This window comes from Heterodontus francisci, chromosome 22 (assembly GCF_036365525.1).
Source record: "Heterodontus francisci isolate sHetFra1 chromosome 22, sHetFra1.hap1, whole genome shotgun sequence".
NCBI lineage: Eukaryota > Metazoa > Chordata > Chondrichthyes > Heterodontiformes > Heterodontidae > Heterodontus > Heterodontus francisci.
The window spans coordinates 38,861,868-38,885,054 of record NC_090392.1 but is presented as its reverse complement, the minus strand read 5'-3'; the positions used below and the strand labels follow the sequence as shown (position 1 = coordinate 38,885,054).

Here is a 23,187-nt window from a genome sequence, read left to right as displayed (position 1 = left end):
GTTCATTTAAAATACCTGTCGAGCACGATAGATCTTAAAACCAGAGACGTTCACCATCCGGACTGCACATATCCATTCCAGTAGCGAAATGGGGAGCACTGGCTCCGGCCAGTTCTGATACGGCACGAGGCTTGTCAATCAAGTCTTGCTCCACCCAGCCCAGATTGAGTCACCTACCAGGTCGCAGTTTACTGTGTGTCAGAACCTGCCCCTCAGGTGTGGGAGATTCCAAGCTTAGTCTGTCGGTTAAAAGGGCATGGGGGCCGATTGGCCTTCTCCATGTGGCAGGATCCTCAATAAAAGCCTCTTTGCCTGGGAAACCGGGTCTAACGGTAGCTACCTGGAGACGAACTGTCAACATAGTGAGTGCAAAAGCAAACGAATGGTGGATGCTGGAAATCTGAAATGAAAAGAGAAAATGCAGGAAATGCGCAGCAACTCAGGCAGCACATCTGGAAAGACAAACAGTGTTAGACTTTCTGGTGGGTAGCCTTTCTTCACAACTGGATAAAGGTTAGAGATTGAACAGGCATAAAGCGAGTGCAGAGGCAGAGGGCAAGGCGAAGGGGCAGGGTCTGGGATAGGGTGGAACTGTGGCCTGGAGAGTTTGTCTGTCAGGGGAAAGATTTCCGCAGCAGAACAGTGTGACATTGTTAAATGAGCTCTGTTTTGTGCTTCGTACAATTGTTGAATTGCCGCAACCGTTTTGACATTGTCCCCTTGTGAAATGGTTCTCCGACTGACGGAAAAAGTGCTGGGGAGAAATTTTGATTTGTACCACCAGATGGCAGAGATAAACAGATACCATCCCGCAGCGTCGATCTGGAAAAGCTGATGACTGGCAGGATTCTCCAGCTCACACGACCTGAGACTCGAATTCATTGAAACACTGGTTTGCAGTGTCTTGCGCGATTTTCCTGTGGTTGTCTCTGTGGCGCAATTGGCTCGCGCGTTCGGCTGTTAATCGAAAGGTTGGTGGTTCAAGCCCACCCAGGGACGTCGGCCCTTACTGAGCGTTTCACTTCGCGCCCTTGGACGTGCATGTTCTACTCTCTGTGTTTGCATTGGTGTCTTCTTTTCCTGATTATTTAACAACGTTGCTCTGATCCACGACCTGACTCTTTCCATGCATTCATGATAAGCAATTTTCAATGAAATGAGCAAAAACCATGCACAGACGTCGAAACCATGCACAGACGTCGAAACCATGCACAGACGGCGAACCCATGCTAAATATATTAAGGTTGGTCGGGCTTCGAAAAAAGCTATGCAAATTCATTCAATGGCTGCACAATCTGGGACTGTTCCACCGCTGGGATTAGGGAAAACAAGTTGAATGCGGTGGACCATTTTAATGATATTTTACCTGCATCAAATAAGTTCACTTTTATTGATGTACACTAAACGTCCCTGGCTGACATTGTTCCAGTCCACTGCTAACAGCTGATCAAAGCAGGTGTGGAATTGCTCGTGACAGCTGAGCACCAAGCGCTGAATTTTCTTCAGTTTTCCAATCCAATTCCACACATCGTGACTCAGAATCACTGCTGTGAGAGTGGGAAATCGCTGCAAATACTCAACAGGACGGGCAACTTGTGAAAACTCTTTCAATTTTTGTTGTACAGACTTTTCTTAAAACTTCAAACTGGACCAAATGGCAATATAAAGCGTGTGTGTGTGTCTGTGGCTGTGGCTGTCATGGTTCTATCGAAACTGTGAGTCTTGATGTGATGAGGGCGATGCATTGTGAGTGTGTCAGTTGTAAATCTCCTTTTATTTTGATAATATATATCAGGTTCTAAATATACAAATATTGTGTACTTGAGTATTATGGGTGTATCAGTGTGCTCATTCTGAATAAATGTCTGTGTGTGTGTGCGTGTGTTACTTCTCAATGTATTTGTGTGTATCTGTGTTGTGTATACATTTTTCTATGTGTCAAAGCAAAGTAAGAGAGCAATAAATAAGAAGAAAGTACACATAAACTCACACAATGCCACAACACGGTTCAGAAACACGCACACAAACTCACACAGTCCGACAAAACAGTTCAGAAACCCGCAGACAAACTCACACAGTCCTAGAACACCGTTCAGAGACACATTAAACTCACAGCGTCCCACAACACGCTGCAAAGCCACACACAAACTCACACGGTCCCACAGCACGGTTCAGAGACATACACAAACTTACACAGTCCCACAACACGGTTCAGACACGCACACACAATCTCACTCAGTCCCGCCGTTCATTTAAAATACCTGTCGAGCACGATAGATCTTAAAACCAGAGACGTTCACCATCCTGACTGCACATATCCATTCCAGTAGCGAAAGGGGGAGCACTGGCTCCGGCCAGTTCTGATATAGCACGAGGCTTGTCAATCAAGTCATGCTCCACCCAGCCCAGATTGAGTCACCTACCAGGTCGCAGTTTACTGTGTGTCAGAACCTGCCCCTCAGGTGTGGGAGATTCCAAGCTTAGTCTATCGGTTAAAAGGGCATGGGGGCAGATTGGCCTTTTGCCATGTGGCAGTATCATCAATAAAAGCCTCTTTGCCTGGGAAACCGGGTCTAACGGTAGCTACCTGGAGACGAACCGTCAACATTGTGAGTGCAAAAGCAAATGAATGGTGGATGCTGGAAATCTGAAATGAAAAGAGAAAATGCAGGAAATGCGCAGCAACTCAGGCAGCACATCTGGAAAGACAAACAGTGTTAGACTTTCTGGTGGGTAGCCTTTCTTCACAACTAGATAAAGGTTAGAGATTGAACAGGTATAAAGCGAGTGCAGAGGCAGAGGGAAAGGCGAAGGGGCAAGGTGTGGGATAGGGTGGAACTGTGGCCTGGAGAGTTTGTCTGTCAGGGGAAAGATTTCCGCAGCAGAACAGTGTGACATTGAAAATGAGCTCTGTTTTGTGCTTCGTACAATTGTTGAATTGCCGCAACCGTTTTGACATTGTCCCCTTGTGAAATGGTTCTCCGACTGACGGAAAAAGTGCTGGGGAGAAATTTTGATTTGTACCACCAGATGGCAGAGATAAACAGATACCATCCCGCAGCGTCGATCTGGAAAAGCTGATGACTGGCAGGATTCTCCAGCTCACACGACCTGAGACTCGAATTCATTGAAACACTGGTTTGCAGTGTCTTGCGTGATTTTGCTGTGGTCGTCTCTGTGGCGCAATTGGCTAGCGCGTTCGGCTGTTAACCGAAAGGTTGGTGGTTCAAGCCCACCCAGGGACGTCGGCCCTTATTGAGCGTTTCACTTAGCGCCCCTGCACGTGCTTGTTCTGCTCTCTGAGTTTGCATTGGTGTCTTCTTTTCCTAATTATTTAACAACGCTGCTCTGATCCATTACCTGACTGTTTCCATGCATTCATGATAAGCAATTTTCAATGAAATGAGCAAAAACCATGCACAGACGTCGAACCCATATATTAAGGTCGGTCGGGCTTCGAAAAAAGCAATGCAAATTCATTCAATGGCTGCACAATTTGGGACTGTTCCACCGCTGGGATGAGGGAAATCAAGTTGAATGCGGTGGACCATTTTAATGATATTTTCCCTGCATCAAATAAGTTCACTTTTATTGATGTACACTAAAAGTCCCTGGCTGACATTGTTCCAGTCCACTGCTGACAGCTGATCAAAGCAGGTGTGGAATTGCCCGTGACAGCTGAGCACCAAGCGCTGAATTTTCTTCAGTTTTCAAATCCAATTCCACACATCGTGACTCAGAATCACTGCTGTGAGAGTGGGAAATCGCTGCAAATACTCAACAGGACGGGCAACTTGTGAAAACTCTTTCAATTTTTGTTGTGCAAACTTTTCTTAAAACTTCAAACTGGACCATATGGCAATATAAAGCGTGTGTGTGTGTCTGTGGCTGTGATGGTTCTATCGAAACTGTGAGTCTTGATGTTATGAGGGCGATGCATTGTGAGTGTGTCAGTTGTAAATCTCCTTTTATTTTGATAATATATATCAGGTTCTAAATATATAAATATTGTGCACTTGAGTATTATGGGTGTATCAGTGTGCTCATTCTGAATAAATGTGTGTGTGTGTGTGCGTGTGTTACTTCTCAATGTATTTGTGTGTATCTGTGTTGTGTATACATTTTTCTATGTGTCAAAGCAAAGTAAGAGAGCAATAAATAAGCAGAAAGTACACATAAACTCACACAATGCCACAACACGGTTCAGAAACAAGCACACAAACTCACACAGTCCGACAAAACGGTTCAGAAACCCGCAGACAAACTCACACAGTCCTAGAACACCGTTCAGAGACACATTAAACTCACAGCGTCCCACAACACGCTGCAAAGCCACACACTAACTCACACGGTCCCACAGCACGGTTCAGAGACATACACAAACTTACACAGTCCCACAACACGGTTCAGACACGCACACACAATCTCACTCAGTCCCGCCGTTCATTTAAAATACCTGTCGAGCACGATAGATCTTAAAACCAGAGACGTTCACCATCCTGACTGCACATATCCATTCCAGTAGCAAAAGGAGGAGCACTGGCTCCGGCCAGTTCTGATATAGCACGAGGCTTGTCAATCAAGTCATGCTCCACCCAGCCCAGATTGAGTCACCTACCAGGTCGCAGTTTACTGTGTGTCAGAACCTGCCCCTCAGGTGTGGGAGATTCCAAGCTTAGTCTGTCGGTTAAAAGGGCATGGGGGCAGATTGGCCTTTTGCCATGTGGCAGTATCCTCAATAAAAGCCTCTTTGCCTGGGAAACCGGGTCTAACGGTAGCTACCTGGAGACGAACCGTCAACATTGTGAGTGCAAAAGCAAACGAATGGTGGATGCTGGAAATCTGAAATGAAAAGAGAAAATGCAGGAAATGCGCAGCAACTCAGGCAGCACATCTGGAAAGACAAACAGTGTTAGACTTTCTGGTGGGTAGCCTTTCTTCACAACTGGATAAAGGTTAGAGATTGAACAGGTATAAAGCGAGTGCAGAGGCAGAGGGAAAGGCGAAGGGGCAAGGTCTGGGATAGGGTGGAACTGTGACCTGGAGAGTTTGTCTGTCAGGGGAAAGATTTCCGCAGCAGAACAGTGTGACATTGTTAAATGAGCTCTGTTTTGTGCTTCGTACAATTGTTGAATTGCCGCAACCGTTTTGACATTGTCCCCTTGTGAAATGGTTCTCCGACTGACGGAAAAAGTGCTGGGGAGAAATTTTGATTTGTACCACCAGATGGCAGAGATAAACAGATACCATCCCGCAGCGTCGATCTGGAAAAGCTGATGACTGGCAGGATTCTCCAGCTCACACGACCTGAGACTCGAATTCATTGAAACACTGGTTTGCAGTGTCTTGCATGATTTGGCTGCGGTCATCTCTGTGGCGCAATTGGCTAGCGCGTTTGGCTGTTAACCGAAAGGTTGGTGGTTCAAGCCCACCCAGGGACGTCGGCCATTATTGAGCGTTTTACTTAGCGCCCCTGGACGTGCTTGTTCTACTCTCTGTGTTTGCATTGGTGTCTTCTTTTCCTGATTATTTAACAACGCTGCTCTGATCCATTACCTGACTGTTTCCATGCATTCATGATAAGCAATTTTCAATGAAATGAGCAAAAACCATGCACAGACGTCGAACCCATATATTAAGGACGGTCGGGCTTCGAAAAAAGCAATGCAAATTCATTCAATGGCTGCACAATCTGGGACTGTTCCACCACTGGGATTAGGGAAAAAAAGTTGAATGCGGTGGACAATTTTAATGATATTTTACCTGCATCAAATAAGTTCACTTTTATTGATGTACACCAAATGTGCCTGGCTGACATTGTTCCAGTCCACTGCTGACAGCTGATCAAAGCAGGTGTGGAATTGCTCGTGACAGCTGAGCACCAAGCGCTGAATTTTCTTCAGTTTTCAAATCCAATTCCACACATCGTGACTCAGAATCACTGCTGTGAGAGTGGGAAATCGCTGCAAATACTCAACAGGACGGGCAATTTGTGAAAACTCTTTCAATTTTTGTTGTACAGACTTTTCTTAAAACTTCAAACTGGACCATATGGCAATATAAAGCGTGTGTGTGTGTCTGTGGCTGTGGCTGTCATGGTTCTATCGAAACTGAGAGTCTTGATGTTATGAGGGCGATGCATTGTGAGTGTGTCAGTTGTAAATCTCCTTTTATTTTGATAATATATATCAGGTTCTAAATATATAAATATTGTGCACTTGAGTATTATGGGTGTATCAGTGTGCTCATTCTGAATAAATGTGTGTGTGTGTGTGCGTGTGTTACTTCTCAATGTATTTGTGTGTATCTGTGTTGTGTATACATTTTTCTATGTGTCAAAGCAAAGTAAGAGAGCAATAAATAAGCAGAAAGTACACATAAACTCACACAATGCCACAACACGGTTCAGAAACATGCACACAAACTCACACAGTCCGACAAAACGGTTCAGAAACCCGCAGACAAACTCACACAGTCCTCGAACACCGTTCAGAGACACATTAAACTCACACCGTCCCACAACACGCTGCAAAGCCACACACAAACTCACACGGTCCCACAGCACGGTTCAGAGACATACACAAACTGTCACAGTCCCACAACACGGTTCAGACACGCACACACAATCTCACTCAGTCCCGCCGTTCATTTAAAATACCTGTCGAGCACGATAGATCTTAAAACCAGAGACGTTCACCATCCTGACTGCACATATCCATTCCAGTAGCGAAAGGGGGAGCACTGGCTCCGGCCAGTTCTGATATAGCACGAGGCTTGTCAATCAAGTCATGCTCCACCCAGCCCAGATTGAGTCACCTACCAGGTCGCAGTTTACTGTGTGTCAGAACCTGCCCCTCAGGTGTGGGAGATTCCAAGCTTAGTCTGTCGGTTAAAACGGCATGGGGGCAGATTGGCCTTTTGCCATGTGGCAGTATCCTCAATAAAAGCCTCTTTGCCTGGGAAACCGGGTCCAACGTTAGCTTCCTGGAGACGAACCGTCAACATTGTGAGTGCAAAAGCAAACGAATGGTGGATGCTGGAAATCTGAAATGAAAAGAGAAAATGCAGGAAATGCGCAGCAACTCAGGCAACACATCTGGAAAGACAAACAGTGTTAGACTTTCTGGTGGGTAGCCTTTCTTCACAACTGGATAAAGGTTAGAGATTGAACAGGTATAAAGCGAGTGCAGAGGCAGAGGGAAAGGCGAAGGGGCAAGGTCTGGGATAGGGTGGAACTGTGACCTGGAGAGTTTGTCTGTCAGGGGAAAGATTTCCGCAGCAGAACAGTGTGACATTGTTAAATGAGCTCTGTTTTGTGCTTCGTACAATTGTTGAATTGCCGCAACCGTTTTGACATTGTCCCCTTGTGAAATGGTTCTCCGACTGACGGAAAAAGTGCTGGGGAGAAATTTTGATTTGTACCACCAGATGGCAGAGATAAACAGATACCATCCCGCAGCGTCGATCTGGAAAAGCTGATGACTGGCAGGATTCTCCAGCTCACACGACCTGAGACTCGAATTCATTGAAACACTGGTTTGCAGTGTCTTGAATGGTTTCGCTGTGGTCGTCTCTGTGGTGCAATTGGCTAGTGCGTTCGGCTGTTAACCGAAAGGTTGGTGGTTCAAGCCCACCCAGGGACGTCGGCCATCATTGAGCGATTTACTTAGCGCCCCTGGACGTGCTTGTTCTACTCTCTGTGTTTGCATTGGTGTCTTCTTTCCCTGATTATTTAACAACGCTGCTCTGATCCATTACCTGACTGTTTCCATGCATTCATGATAAGCAATTTTCAATGAAATGAGCAAAAACCATGCACAGACGTCGAACCCATATATTAAGGACGGTCGGGCTTCGAAAAAAGCAATGCAAATTCATTCAATGGCTGCACAATCTGGGACTGTTCCACCGCTGGGATTAGGGAAAACAAGTTGAATGCGGTGGACCATTTTAATGATATTTTACCTGCATCAAATAAGTTCACTTTTATTGATGTACACTAAAAGTCCCTGGCTGACATTGTTCCAGTCCACTGCTGACAGCTGATCAAAGCAGGTGTGGAATTGCTCGTGACAGCTGAGCACCAAGCGCTGAATTTTCTTCAGTTTTCAAATCCAATTCCACACATCGTGACTCAGAATCACTGCTGTGAGAGTGGGAAATCGCTGCAAATACTCAACAGGACGGGAAACTTGTGAAAACTCTTTCAATTTTTGTTGTACAGACTTTTCTTAAAACTTCAAACTGGACCATATGGCAATATAAAGCGTGTGTGTGTGTCTGTGGCTGTGGCTGTGATGGTTCTATCGAAACTGAGAGTCTTGATGTTATGAGGGCGATGCATTGTGAGTGTGTCAGTTGTAAATCTCCTTTTATTTTGATAATATATATCAGGTTCTAAATATATAAATATTGTGCACTTGAGTATTATGGGTGCATCAGTGTGCTCATTCTGAATAAATGTGTGTGTGTGTGCGTGTGTTACTTCTCAATGTATTTGTGTGTATCTGTGTTGTGTACACATCTTTCTATGTGTCAAAGCAAAGTAAGAGAGCAATAAATAAGCAGAAAGTACATATAAACTCACACAATGCCACAACACGGTTCAGAAACATGCACACAAACTCACACAGTCCGACCAAACGGTTAAGAAACCCGCAGACAAACTCACACAGTCCTAGAACACCGTTCAGAGACACATTAAACTCACAGCGTCCCACAACACGCTGCAAAGCCACACACAAACTCACACGGTCCCACAGCACGGTTCAGAGACATACACAAACTTACACAGTCCCACAACACGGTTCAGACACGCACACACAATCTCACTCAGTCCCGCCGTTCATTTAAAATACCTGTCGAGCACGATAGATCTTAAAACCAGAGACGTTCACCATCCTGACTGCACATATCCATTCCAGTAGCGAAAGGGGGAGCACTGGCTCCGGCCAGTTCTGATATAGCACGAGGCTTGTCAATCAAGTCATGCTCCACCCAGCCCAGATTGAGTCACCTACCAGGTCGCAGTTTACTGTGTGTCAGAACCTGTCCCTCAGGTGTGGGAGATTCCAAGCTTAGTCTGTCGTTTCAAAGGGCATGGGGGCAGATTGGCCTTTTGCCATGTGGCAGTATCCTCAATAAAAGCCTCTTTGCCTGGGAAACCGGGTCTAACGGTAGCTACCTGGAGATGAACCGTCAACATTGTGAGTGCAAAAGCAAACGAATGGTGGATGCTGGAAATCTGAAATGAAAAAAGAAAATGCAGGAAATGCGCAGCAACTCAGGCAGCACATCTGGAAAGACAAACAGTGTTAGACTTTCTGGTGGGTAGCCTTTCTTCACAACTGGATAAAGGTTAGAGATTGAACAGGTATAAAGCGAGTGCAGAGGCAGAGGGAAAGGCGAAGGGGCAAGGTGTGGGATAGGGTGGAACTGTGGCCTGGAGAGTTTGTCTGTCAGGGGAAAGATTTCCGCAGCAGAACAGTGTGACATTGTTAAATGAGCTCTGTTTTGTGCTTCGTACAACTGTTGAATTGCCGCAACCGTTTTGACATTGTCCCCTTGTGAAATGGTTCTCCGACTGACGGAAAAAGTGCTGGGGAGAAATTTTGACTTGTACCACTAGATGGCAGAGATAAACAGATACCATCCCGCAGCGTCGATCTGGAAAAGCTGATGACTGGCAGGATTCTCCAGCTCACACGACCTGAGACTCGAATTCATTGAAACACTGGTTTGCAGTGTCTTGCGTTATTTTGCTGTGGTCGTCTCTGTGGCGCAATTGGCTCGCGCGTTCGGCTGTTAACCGAAAAGTTGGTGGTTCAAGCCCATCCAGAGACGTCGGCCATTATTGAGCGTTTTCCTTAGCGCCCCTGGACGTGCTTGTTCTACTCTCTGTGTTTGCATTGGTGTCTTCTTTTCCTGATTATTTAACAACGCTGCTCTGATCCATTACCTGACTGTTTCCATGCATTCATGATAAGCAATTTTCAATGAAATGAGCAAAAACCATGCACAGACGTCGAACCCATATATTAAGGTCGGTCGGGCTTCGAAAAAAGCAATGCAAATTCATTCAATGGCTGCACAATCTGGGACTGTTCCACCGCTGGGATTAGGGAAAACAAGTTGAATGCGGTGGACCATTTTAATGATATTTTACCTGCATCAAATAAGTTCACTTTTATTGATGTACACTAAAAGTCCCTGGCTGACATTGTTCCAGTCCACTGCTGACAGCTGATCAAAGCAGGTGTGGAATTGCTCGTGACAGCTGAGCACCAAGCGCTGAACTTTCTTCAGTTTTCAAATCCAATTCCACACATCGTGACTCAGAATCACTGCTGTGAGAGTGGGAAATCGCTGCAAATACTCAACAGGACGGGCAACTTGTGAAAACTCTTTCAATTTTTGTTGTACAGACTTTTCTTAATACTTCAAACTGGACCATATGGCAATATAAAGCGTGTGTGTGTGTCTGTGGCTGTGGCTGTGATGGTTCTATCGAAACTGAGAGTCTTGATGTTATGAGGGCGATGCATTGTGAGTGTGTCAGTTGTAAATCTCCTTTTATTTTGATAATATATATCAGGTTCTAAATATATAAATATTGTGCACTTGAGTATTATGGGTGCATCAGTGTGCTCATTCTGAATAAATGTGTGTGTGTGTGCGTGTGTTACTTCTCAATGTATTTGTGTGTATCTGTGTTGTGTACACATCTTTCTATGTGTCAAAGCAAAGTAAGAGAGCAATAAATAAGCAGAAAGTACATATAAACTCACACAATGCCACAACACGGTTCAGAAACATGCACACAAACTCACACAGTCCGACCAAACGGTTAAGAAACCCGCAGACAAACTCACACAGTCCTAGAACACCGTTCAGAGACACATTAAACTCACAGCGTCCCACAACACGCTGCAAAGCCACACACAAACTCACACGGTCCCACAGCACGGTTCAGAGACATACACAAACTTACACAGTCCCACAACACGGTTCAGACACGCACACACAATCTCACTCAGTCCCGCCGTTCATTTAAAATACCTGTCGAGCACGATAGATCTTAAAACCAGAGACGTTCACCATCCTGACTGCACATATCCATTCCAGTAGCGAAAGGGGGAGCACTGGCTCCGGCCAGTTCTGATATAGCACGAGGCTTGTCAATCAAGTCATGCTCCACCCAGCCCAGATTGAATCACCTACCAGGTCGCAGTTTACTGTGTGTCAGAACCTGTCCCTCAGGTGTGGGAGATTCCAAGCTTAGTCTGTCGTTTCAAAGGGCATGGGGGCAGATTGGCCTTTTGCCATGTGGCAGTATCCTCAATAAAAGCCTCTTTGCCTGGGAAACCGGGTCTAACGGTAGCGACCTGGAGACGAACCGTCAACATTGTGAGTGCAAAAGCAAACGAATGGTGGCTGCTGGAAATCTGAAATGAAAAGAGAAGATGCAGGAAATGCGCAGCAACTCAGGCAGCACATCTGGAAAGACAAACAGTGTTAGACTTTCTGGTGGGTAGCCTTTCTTCACAACTGGATAAAGGTTAGAGATTGAACAGGCATAAAGCGAGTGCAGAGGCAGAGGGAAAGGCGAAGGGGCAAGGTGTGGGATAGGGTGGAACTGTGGCCTGGAGAGTTTGTCTGTCAGGGGAAAGATTTCCGCAGCAGAACAGTGTGACATTGTTAAATGAGCTCTGTTTTGTGCTTCGTACAATTGTTGAATTGCCGCAACCGTTTTGACATTGTCCCCTTGTGAAATGGTTCTCCGACTGACGGAAAAAGTGCTGGGGAGAAATTTTGATTTGTACCACCAGATGGCAGAGATAAACAGATACCATCCCGCAGCGTCGATCTGGAAAAGCTGATGACTGGCAGGATTCTCCAGCTCACACGACCTGAGACTCGAATTCATTGAAACACTGGTTTGCAGTGTCTTGCGTTATTTTGCTGTGGTCGTCTCTGTGGCGCAATTGGCTCGCGCGTTCGGCTGTTAACCGAAAGGTTGGTGGTTCAAGCCCACCCAGAGACGTCGGCCATTATTGAGCGTTTTCCTTAGCGCCCCTGGACGTGCTTGTTCTACTCTCTGTGTTTGCATTGGTGTCTTCTTTTCCTGATTATTTAACAACGCTGCTCTGATCCATTACCTGACTGTTTCCATGCATTCATGATAAGCAATTTTCAATGAAATGAGCAAAAACCATGCACAGACGTCGAACCCATGCTAAATATATTAAGGTCGGTCGGGCTTCGAAAAAAGCAATGCAAATTCATTCAATGGCTGCACAATCTAGGACTGTTCCACCGCTGGGATTAGGGAAAACAAGTTGAATGCGGTGGACCATTTTAATGATATTTTACCTGCATCAAATAAGTTCACTTTTATTGATGTACACTAAAAGTCCCTGGCTGACATTGTTCCAGTCCACTGCTGACAGCTGATCAAAGCAGGTGTGGAATTGCTCGTGACAGCTGAGCACCAGGCGCTGAATTGTCTTCAGTTTTCAAATCCAATTCCACACATCGTGACTCAGAATCACTGCTGTGAGGGTGGGAAATCGCTGCAAATACTCAACAGGACGGGCAACTTGTGAAAACTCTTTCAATTTTTGTTGTACAGACTTTTCTTAAAACTTCAAACTGGACCAGATGGCAATATAAAGCGTGTGTGTGTGTCTGTGACTGTGGCTGTGATGGTTCTATCGAAACTGAGAGTCTTGATGTTATGAGGGCGATGCATTGTGAGTGTGTCAGTTGTAAATCTCCTTTTATTTTGATAATATATATCAGGTTCTAAATATATAAATATTGTGCACTTGAGTATTATGGGTGTATCAGTGTGCTCATTCTGAATAAATGTGTGTGTGTGTGTGCGTGTGTTACTTCTCAATGTATTTGTGTGTATCTGTGTTTTGTACACATCTTTCTATGTGTCAAAGCAAAGTAAGAGAGAAATAAATAAGCAGAAAGTACACATAAACTCACACAATGCCACAACACGGTTCAGAAACATGCACACAAACTCACACAGTCCGACAAAACGGTTCAGAAACCCGCAGACAAACTCACACAGTCCTAGAACACCGTTCAGAGACACATTAAACTCACAGCGTCCCACAACACGCTGCAAAGCCACACACAAACTCACACGGTCCCACAGCACGGTTCAGAGACATACACAAACTTACACAGTCCCACAACACGGTTCAGACACGCACACACAATCTCACTCAGTCCCGCCGTTCATTTAAAATACCTGTCGAGCATGATAGATCTTAAAACCAGAGACGTTCACCATCCTGACTGCACATATCCATTCCAGTTGCGAAAGGCGGAGCACTGGCTCCGGCCAGTTCTGATATTGCACGAGGCTTGTCAATCAAGTCATGCTCCACCCAGCCCAGATTGAGTCACCTACCAGGTCGCAGTTTACTGAGTGTCAGAACCTGCCCCTCAGGTGTGGGAGATTCCAAGCTTAGTCTGTCGGTTAAAAGGGCATGGGGGCAGATTGGCTTTTTGCCATGTGGCAGTATCCTCAATAAAAGCCTCTTTGCCTGGGAAACCGGGTCTAACGGTAGCGACCTGGAGACGAACCGTCAACATTGTGAGTGCAAAAGCAAACGAATGGTGGATGCTGGAGATCTGAAATGAAAAGAGAAGATGCAGGAAATGCGCAGCAACTCAGGCAGCACATCTGGAAAGACAAACAGTGTTAGACTTTCTGGTGGGTAGCCTTTCTTCACAACTGGATAAAGGTTAGAGATTGAACAGGCATAAAGCGAGTGCAGAGGCAGAGGGAAAGGCGAAGGGGCAAGGTGTGGGATAGGGTGGAACTGTGGCCTGGAGAGTTTGTCTGTCAGGGGAAAGATTTCCGCAGCAGAACAGTGTGACATTGTTAAATGAGCTCTGTTTTGTGCTTCGTACAATTGTTGAATTGCCGCAACCGTTTTGACATTGTCCCCTTGTGAAATGGTTCTCCGACTGACGGAAAAAGTGCTGGGGAGAAATTTTGATTTGTACCACCAGATGGCAGAGATAAACAGATACCATCCCGCAGCGTCGATCTGGAAAAGCTGATGACTGGCAGGATTCTCCAGCTCACACGACCTGAGACTCGAATTCATTGAAACACTGGTTTGCAGTGTCTTGCGTGATTTTGCTGTGGTCATCTCTGTGGCGCAATTGGCTAGCGTGTTCGGCTGTTAACCGAAAGGTTGGTGGTTCAAGCCCACCCAGGGACGTCGGCCATTATTGAGCGTTTTACTTCGCGCCCCTGGACGTGCTTGTTCTACTCTCTGTGTTTGCATTGGTGTCTTCTTTTCCTGATTATTTAACAACGCTGCTCTGATCCATTACCTGACTGTTTCCATGCATTCATGATAAGCAATTTTCAATGAAATGAGCAAAACCCATGCACAGACGTCGGACCCAGATATTCAGGACGGTCGGGCTTCGAAAAAAGCAATGCAAATTCATTCAATGGCTGCACAATCTGGGACTGTTCCACCGCTGGGATTAGGGAAAACAAGTTGAATGCGGTGGCCCATTTTAATGATATTTTACCTGCATCAAATAAGTTCACTTTTATTGATGTACACTAAAAGTCCCTGGCTGACATTGTTCCAGTCCACTGCTGACAGCTGATCAAAGCAGGTGTGGAATTGCTCGTGACAGCTGAGCACCAAGCGCTGAATTTTCTTCAGTTTTCAAATCCAATTCCACACATCGTGACTCAGAATCACTGCTGAGAGGGTGGGAAATCGCTGCAAATACTCAACAGGACGGGCAACTTGTGAAAACTCTTTCAATTTTTGTTGTACAGACTTTTCTTAAAACTTCAAACTGGACCAGATGGCAATATAAAGCGTGTGTGTGTGTCTGTGGCTGTGGCTGTGATGGTTCTATCGAAACTGAGAGTCTTGATGTTATGAGGGCGATGCATTGTGAGTGTGTCAGTTGTAAATCTCCTTTTATTTTGATAATATATATCAGGTTCTAAATATATAAATATTGTGCACTTGAGTATTATGGGTGTATCAGTGTGCTCATTCTGAGTAAATGTGTGTGTGTGTGTGCGTGTGTGCGTGTGTTACTTCTCAATGTATTTGTGTGTATCTGTGTTGTGTATGCATTTTTCTATGTGTCAAAGCAAAGTAAGAGAGAAATAAATAAGCAGAAAGTACACATAAACTCACACAATGCCACAACACGGTTCAGAAACATGCACACAAACTCACACAGTCCGACAAAACGGTTCAGAAACCCGCATACAAACTCACACAGTCCTAGAACACCGTTCAGAGACACATTAAACTCACAGCGTCCCACAACACGCTGCAAAGCCACACACAAACTCACACGGTCCCACACACGGTTCAGAGACATACACAAACTTACACAGTCCCACAACACGGTTCAGACACGCACACACAATCTCACTCAGTCCCGCCGTTCATTTAAAATACCTGTCGAGCACGATAGATCTTAAAACCAGCGACGTTCACCATCCTGACTGCACATATCCATTCCAGTTGCGAAAGGCGGAGCACTGGCTCCGGCCAGTTCTGATATAGCACGAGGCTTGTCAATCAAGTCATGCTCCACCCAGCCCAGATTGAGTCACCTACCAGGTCGCAGTTTACTGTGTGTCAGAACCTGCCCCTCAGGTGTGGGAGATTCCAAGCTTAGTCTGTCGGTTAAAAATGCATGGGGGCAGATTGGCCTTTTGCCATGTGGCAGTATCCTCAATAAAAGCCTCTTTGCCTGGGAAACCGTGTCTAACGGTAGCTACCTGGAGACGAACCATCAACATTGTGAGTGCAAAAGCAAACGAATGGTGGATGCTGGAAATCTGAAATGAAAAGAGAAAATGCAGGAAATGCGCAGCAACTCAGGCAGCACATCTGGAAAGACAAACAGTGTTCGACTTTCTGGTGGGTAGCCTTTCTTCACAACTGGATAAAGGTTAGAGATTGAACAGGTATAAAGCGAGTGCAGAGGCAGAGGGAAAGGCGAAGGGGCAAGGTGTGGGATAGGGTGGAACTGTGGCCTGGAGAGTTTGTCTGTCAGGGGAAAGATTTCCGCAGCAGAACAGTGTGACATTGTTAAATGAGCTCTGTTTTGTGCTTCGTACAATTGTTGAATTGCCGCAACCGTTTTGACATTGTCCCCTTGTGAAATGGTTCTCCGACTGACGGAAAAAGTGCTGGGGAGAAATTTTGATTTGTACCACCAGATGGCAGAGATAAACAGATACCATCCCGCAGCGTCGATCTGGAAAAGCTGATGACTGGCAGGATTCTCCAGCTCACACGACCTGAGACTCGAATTCATTGAAACACTGGTTTGCAGTGTCTTGCGTGACTTTGCTGTGGTCGCTCCTGTGGCGCAATTGGCAAGCGCGTTCGGCTGTTAACCGAAAGGTTGGTGGTTGAAGCCCACCCATGGACGTCGGCCCTTATTGAGCGTTTCATTTAGCGCCCCTGGACGTCCTTGTTCCACTCTCTGTGTTTGCATTGGTGTCTTCTTTTCCTGATTATTTAACAACGCTGCTCTGATCTATTACCTGACTGTTTCCATGCATTCATGATAAGCAATTTTCAATGAAATGAGCAAAAACCATGCACAGACGTCGAACCCATATATTAAGGTCGGTCGGGCTTCGAAAAAAGCAATGCAAATTCATTCAATGGCTGCACAATCTGGGACTGTTCCACCGCTGGGATTAGGGAAAACAAGTTGAATGCGGTGGACCATTTTAATGATATTTTACCTGCATCAAATAAGTTCACTTTTATTGATGTACACTAAAAGTCCCTGGCTGACATTGTTCCAGTCCACTGCTGACAGCTGATCAAAGCAGGTGTGGAATTGCTCGTGACAGCTGAGCACCAAGCGCTGAATTTTCTTCAGTTTTCAAATCCAATTCCACACATCGTGACTCAGAATCACTGCTGTGAGAGTGGGAAATCGCTGCAAATACTCAACAGGACGGGCAACTTGTGAAAACTCTTTCAATTTTTGTTGTACAGACTTTTCTTAAAACTTCAAACTGGACCATATGGCAATATAAAGCGTGTGTGTGTGTCTGTGGCTGTGGCTGTGATAGTTCTATCGAAACTGAGAGTCTTGATGTTATGAGGGCGATGCATTGTGAGTGTGTCAGTTGTAAATCTCCTTTTATTTTGATAATATATATCAGGTTCTAAATATATAAATATTGTGCACTTGAGTATTATGGGTGTATCAGTGTGCTCATTCTGAATAAATGTGTGTGTGTGTGTTACTTCTCAATGTATTTGTGTGTATCTGTGTTGTGTATACATTTTCCTATGTGTCAAAGCAAAGTAAGAGAGCAATAAATAAGCAGAAAGTACACATAAACTCACAGAATGCCACAACACGGTTCAGAAACAAGCACACAAACTCACACAGTCCGACAAAACGGTTCAGAAACCCGCAGACAAACTCACACAGTCCAAGAACACCGTTCAGAGACACATTAAACTCACACCGTGCCACAACACGCTGCAAAGCCACACACAAACTCACACGGTCCCACAGCATGGTTCAGAGACATACACAAACTTACACAGTCCCACAACACGGTTCAGACACGCACACACAATCTCACTCAGTCCCGCCGTTCATTTAAAATACCTGTCGAGCACGATAGATCTTAAAACCAGAGACGTTCACCATCCTGACTGCACATATCCATTCCAGTAGCGAAAGGAGGAGCACTGGCTCCGGCCAGTTCTGATATAGCACGAGGCTTGTCAATCAAGTCATGCTCCACCCAGCCCAGATTGAGTCACCTACCAGGTCGCAGTTTACTGTGTGTCAGAACCTGCCCCTCAGGTGTGGGAGATTCCAAGCTTAGTCTGTCGGTTAAAAGGGCATGGGGGCAGATTGGCCTTTTGCCATGTGGCAGTATCCTCAAAAAAAGCCTCTTTGCCTGGGAAACCGGGTCTAACGGTAGCTACCTGGAGACGAACCGTCAACATTGTGAGTGCAAAAGCAAACGAATGGTGGATGCTGGAAATCTGAAATGAAAAGAGAAAATGCAGGAAATGCGCAGCAACTCAGGCAGCACATCTGGAAAGACAAACAGTGTTAGACTTTCTGGTGGGTAGCCTTTCTTCACAACTGGATAAAGGTTAGGGATTGAACAGGTATAAAGCGAGTGCAGAGGCAGAGGGAAAGGCGAAGGGGCAAGGTGTGGGATAGGGTGGAACTGTGGCCTGGAGAGTTTGTCTGTCAGGGGAAAGATTTCCGCAGCAGAACAGTGTGACATTGTTAAATGAGCTCTGTTTTGTGCTTCGTACAATTGTTGAATTGCCGCAACCGTTTTGACATTGTCCCCTTGTGAAATGGTTCTCCGACTGACGGAAAAAGTGCTGGGGAGAAATTTTGATTTGTACCACCAGATGGCAGAGATAAACAGATACCATCCCGCAGCGTCGATCTGGAAAAGCTGATGACTGGCAGGATTCTCCAGCTCACACGACCTGAGACTCGAATTAATTGAAGCACTGGTTGGCAGTGTCTTGGGTAATTTTGTTGTGGTCGAGTCTGTGGCGCAATTGGCTAGCGCGTTCGGCTGTTAACCGAAAAGTTGGTGGTTCAAGCCCACCCAGGGACGTCGGCCATTATTGAGCGTTTTACTTAGCGCCCCTGGACGTGCTTGTTCTACTCTCTGTGTTTGCATTGGTGTCTTCTTTTCCTGATTATTTAACAACGCTGCTCTGATCCATTACCTGACTGTTTCCATGCATTGATGATAAGCAATTTTCAATGAAATGAGCAAAAACCATGCACAGACGTCGAACCCATATATTAAGGACGGTCGGGCTTCGAAAAAAGCAATGCAAATTCATTCAATGGCTGCACAATCTGGGACTGTTCCACCGCTGGGATTAGGGAAAGCAAGTTGAATGCGGTGGACCATTTTAATTATATTTTACCTGCATCAAATAAGTTCACTTTTATTGATGTACGCTAAAAGTCCCTGGCTGACATTGTTCCAGTCCACTGCTGACAGCTGATCAAAGCAGGTGTGGAATTGCTCGTGACAGCTGAGCACCAAGCGCTGAATTTTCTTCAGTTTTCAAATCCAATTCCACACATCGTGACTCAGAATCACTGCTGTGAGAGTGGGAAATCGCTGCAAATACTCAACAGGACGGGCAACTTGTGAAAACTCTTTCAATTTTTGTTGTACAGACTTTTCTTAAAACTTCAAACTGGACCATATGGCAATATAAAGTGTGTGTGTGTGTCTGTGGCTGTGGCTGTGATGGTTCTATCGAAACTGAGAGTCTTGATGTTATGAGGGCGATGCATTGTGAGTGTGTCAGTTGTAAATCTCCTTTTATTTTGATAATATATATCAGGTTCTAAATATATAAATATTGTGCACTTGAGTATTATGGGTGTATCAGTGTGCTCATGCTGAATAAATGTGTGTGTGTGTGTGTGCGTGTGTTACTTCTCAATGTATTTGTGTGTATCTGTGTTGTGTATACATTTTTCTATGTGTCAAAGCAAAGTAAGAGAGCAATAAATAAACAGAAAGTACACGTAAACTCACACAATGCCACAACACGGTTCAGAAACATGCACACAAACTCACACAGTCCGACAAAATGGTTCAGAAACCCGCAGACAAATTCACACAGTCCAAGAACACCGTTCAGAGACACATTAAACTCACACCGTGCCACAACACGCTGCAAAGCCACACACAAACTCACACGGTCCCTCAGCACGGTTCAGAGACATACACAAACTTACACAGTCCCACAACACGGTTCAGACACGCACACACAATCTCACTCAGTCCCGCCGTTTATTTAAAATACCTGTCGAGCACGATAGATCTTAAAACCAGAGACGTTCACCATCCTGACTGCACATATCCATTCCAGTAGCGAAAGGGGGAGCACTGGCTCCGGCCAGTTCTGATATAGCACGAGGCTTGTCAATCAAGTCATGCTCCACCCAGCCCAGATTGAGTCACCTACCAGGTCGCAGTTTACTGTGTGTCAGAACCTGCCCCTCTGGTGTGGAAGATTCCAAGCTTAGTCTGTCGGTTAAAAGGGCATGGGGGCAGATTGGCCTTTTGCCATGTGGCAGTATCCTCAATAAAAGCCTCTTTGCCTGGGAAACCGGGTCTAACGGTAGCTGTCTGGAGACGAACCGTCAACATTGTGAGTGCAAAAGCAAACGAACGGTGGATGCTGGAAATCTGAAATGAAAAGAGAAAATGCAGGAAATGCACAGCAACTCAGGCAGCACATCTGGAAAGACAAACAGTGTTAGACTTTCTGGTGGGTAGCCTTTCTTCACAACTGGATAAAGGTTAGAGATTGAACAGGTATAAAGCGAGTGCAGAGGCAGAGGGAAAGGCGAAGGGGCAAGGTCTGGGATAGGGTGGAACTGTGGCCTGGAGAGTTTGTCTGTCAGGGGAAAGATTTCCGCAGCAGAACAGTGTGACATTGTTAAGTGAGCTCTGTTTTGTGCTTCGTACAATTGTTGAATTGCCGCAACCGTTTTGACATTGTCCCCTTGTGAAATGGTTCTCCGACTGACGGAAAAAGTGCTGGGGAGAAATTTTGATTTGTACCACCAGATGGCAGAGATAAACAGATACCATCCCGCAGCGTCGATCTGGAAAAGCTGATGACTGGCAGGATTCTCCAGCTCACACGACCTGAGACTCGAATTCATTGAAACACTGGTTTGCAGTGTCTTGCGTGATTTTGCTGCGGTCGTCTCTGTGGCGCAATTGGCTAATGCGTTAGGCTGTTAATCGAAAGGTTGGTGGTTCAAGCCCACCCAGGGACGTCGGCCCTTATTGAGCGTTTCATTTAGCGCCCCTGGACGTGCTTGTTCCACTCTCTGTGTTTGCATTGGTGTCTTCTTTACCTGATTATTTAACAACGATGCTCTGATCCATTACCTGACTGTTTCCATACATTCATGATAAGCAATTTTCAATGAAATGAGCAAAAACCATGCACAGACGTCGAACCCATGCTAAATATATTAAGGTCGGTCGGGCTTCGAAAAAAGCAATGCAAATTCATTCAATGGCTGCACAATCTGGGACTGTTCCACCGCTGGGATTAGGGAAAACAAGTTGAATGCGGTGGACCATTTTAATGATATTTTACCTGCATCAAATAAGTTCACTTTTATTGATGTACACTAAACGTCCCTGGCTGACATTGTTCCAGTCCACTGCTAACAGCTGATCAAAGCAGGTGTGGAATTGCTCGTGACAGCTGAGCACCAAGCGCTGAATTTCCTTCCGTTTTCAAATCCAATTCCACACATCGTGACTCAGAATCACTGCTCTGAGAGTTGGAAATCGCTGCAAATACTCAACAGGACGGGCAACTTGTGAAAACTCTTTCAATTTTTGTTGTACAGACTTTTCTTAAAACTTCAAACTGGACCATATGGCAATATAAAGCGTGTGTGTGTGTCTGTGGCTGTGGCTGTCATGGTTCTATCGAAACTGTGAGTCTTGATGTTATGAGGGCGATGCATTGTGAGTGTGTCAGTTGTAAATCTCCTTTTATTTTGATAATATATATCAGGTTCTAAATATATAAATATTGTGCACTTGAGTATTATGGGTGTATCAGTGTGCTCATTCTGAATAAATGTGTGTGTGTGTGTGCGTGTGTTTCTTCTCAATGTATTTGTGTGTATCTGTGTTGTGTATACATTTTTCTATGTGTCAAAGCAAAGTAAGAGAGCAATAAATAAGCAGAAAGTACACATAAACTCACACAATGCCACAACACGGTTCAGAAACACGCACACAAACTCACACAGTCCGACAAAACGGTTCAGAAACCCGCAGACAAACTCACACAGTCCTAGAACACCGTTCAGAGACACATTAAGCTCACAGCGTCCCACAACACGCTGCAAAGCCACACACAAACTCACACGGTCCCACAGCACGGTTCAGAGACATACACAAACTTACAGTCCCACAACACGGTTCAGACACGCACACACAATCTCACTCAGTCCCGCCGTTCATTTAAAATACCTGTCGAGCACGATAGATCTTAAAACCAGAGACGTTCACCATCCTGACTGCACATATCCATTCCAGTAGCGAAAGGGGGAGCACTGGCTCCGGCCAGTTCTGATATAGCACGAGGCTTGTCAATCAAGTCATGCTCCAACCAGCCCAGATTGAGTCACCTACCAGGTCGCAGTTTACTGTGTGTCAGAACCTGCCCCTCAGGTGTGGGAGATTCCAAGCTTAGTCTATCGGTTAAAAGGGCATGGGGGCAGATTGGCCTTTTGCCATGTGGCAGTATCCTCAATAAAAGCCTCTTTGCCTGGGAAACCGGGTCTAACGGTAGCTACCTGGAGACGAACCGTCAACATTGTGAGTGCAAAAGCAAACGAATGGTGGATGCTGGAAATCTGAAATGAAAAGAGAAAATGCAGGAAATGCGCAGCAACTCAGGCAGCACATCTGGAAAGACAAACAGTGTTAGACTTTCTGGTGGGCAGCCTTTCTTCACAACTGGATAAAGGTTAGAGATTGAACAGGTATAAAGCGAGTGCAGAGGCAGAGGGAAAGGCGAAGGGGCAAGGTGTGGGATAGGGTGGAACTGTGGCCTGGAGAGTTTGTCTGTCAGGGGAATGATTTCCGCAGCAGAACAGTGTGACATTGTTAAATGAGCTCTGTTTTGTGCTTCGTACAATTGTTGAATTGCCGCAACCGTTTTGACATTGTCCCCTTGTGAAATGGTTCTCCGACTGACGGAAAAAGTGCTGGGGAGAAATTTTGATTTGTACCACCAGATGGCAGAGATAAACGGATACCATCCCGCAGCGTCGATCTGGAAAAGCTGATGACTGGCAGCATTCTCCAGCTCACACGACCTGAGACTCGAATTCATTGAAACACTGGTTTGCAGTGTCTTGGGTGATTTTGCTGTGGTCGTCTCTGTGTCGCAATTGGCTAGCGCGTTCGGCTGTTAACCGAAAAGTTGGTGGTTTAAGCCCACCCAGGGACGTCGGCCCTTATTGAGCGTTTCACTTAGCGCCCCTGGACGTGCTTGTTCTAATCTCTGTGTTTGCATTGCTGTCTTCTTTTCCTGATTATTTAACAACGCTGCTCTGATCCATTACCTGACT

At 45.6% G+C, this 23,187-nt stretch overlaps 9 non-coding genes across 9 annotated transcripts; all 9 read left to right on the top strand.

Moving 5' to 3' along the window:
* The first annotated feature begins 925 nt into the window (after nucleotides 1-925).
* Nucleotides 926-999, top strand: trnan-guu (transfer RNA asparagine (anticodon GUU)). Its single transcript has one exon. It is a non-coding gene; the product is annotated as a tRNA-Asn (tRNA).
* Nucleotides 1,000-3,171: 2,172 nt separating this feature from the next.
* trnan-guu (transfer RNA asparagine (anticodon GUU)) lies at nucleotides 3,172-3,245 on the top strand. Its single transcript has one exon. It is a non-coding gene; the product is annotated as a tRNA-Asn (tRNA).
* Nucleotides 3,246-5,367: 2,122 nt separating this feature from the next.
* Nucleotides 5,368-5,441, top strand: trnan-guu (transfer RNA asparagine (anticodon GUU)). Its single transcript has one exon. It is a non-coding gene; the product is annotated as a tRNA-Asn (tRNA).
* Nucleotides 5,442-7,569: 2,128 nt separating this feature from the next.
* trnan-guu (transfer RNA asparagine (anticodon GUU)) lies at nucleotides 7,570-7,643 on the top strand. The gene has a single exon. It is a non-coding gene; the product is annotated as a tRNA-Asn (tRNA).
* Nucleotides 7,644-9,769: 2,126 nt separating this feature from the next.
* On the top strand, nucleotides 9,770-9,843 carry trnan-guu (transfer RNA asparagine (anticodon GUU)). The gene has a single exon. It is a non-coding gene; the product is annotated as a tRNA-Asn (tRNA).
* Nucleotides 9,844-11,969: 2,126 nt separating this feature from the next.
* trnan-guu (transfer RNA asparagine (anticodon GUU)) lies at nucleotides 11,970-12,043 on the top strand. Its single transcript has one exon. It is a non-coding gene; the product is annotated as a tRNA-Asn (tRNA).
* Nucleotides 12,044-14,178: 2,135 nt separating this feature from the next.
* Nucleotides 14,179-14,252, top strand: trnan-guu (transfer RNA asparagine (anticodon GUU)). Its single transcript has one exon. It is a non-coding gene; the product is annotated as a tRNA-Asn (tRNA).
* A 4,326-nt stretch (nucleotides 14,253-18,578) lies between these two features.
* trnan-guu (transfer RNA asparagine (anticodon GUU)) lies at nucleotides 18,579-18,655 on the top strand. Its single transcript has one exon. It is a non-coding gene; the product is annotated as a tRNA-Asn (tRNA).
* A 4,337-nt stretch (nucleotides 18,656-22,992) lies between these two features.
* Nucleotides 22,993-23,066, top strand: trnan-guu (transfer RNA asparagine (anticodon GUU)). The gene has a single exon. It is a non-coding gene; the product is annotated as a tRNA-Asn (tRNA).
* Nucleotides 23,067-23,187: the final 121 nt, after the last annotated feature.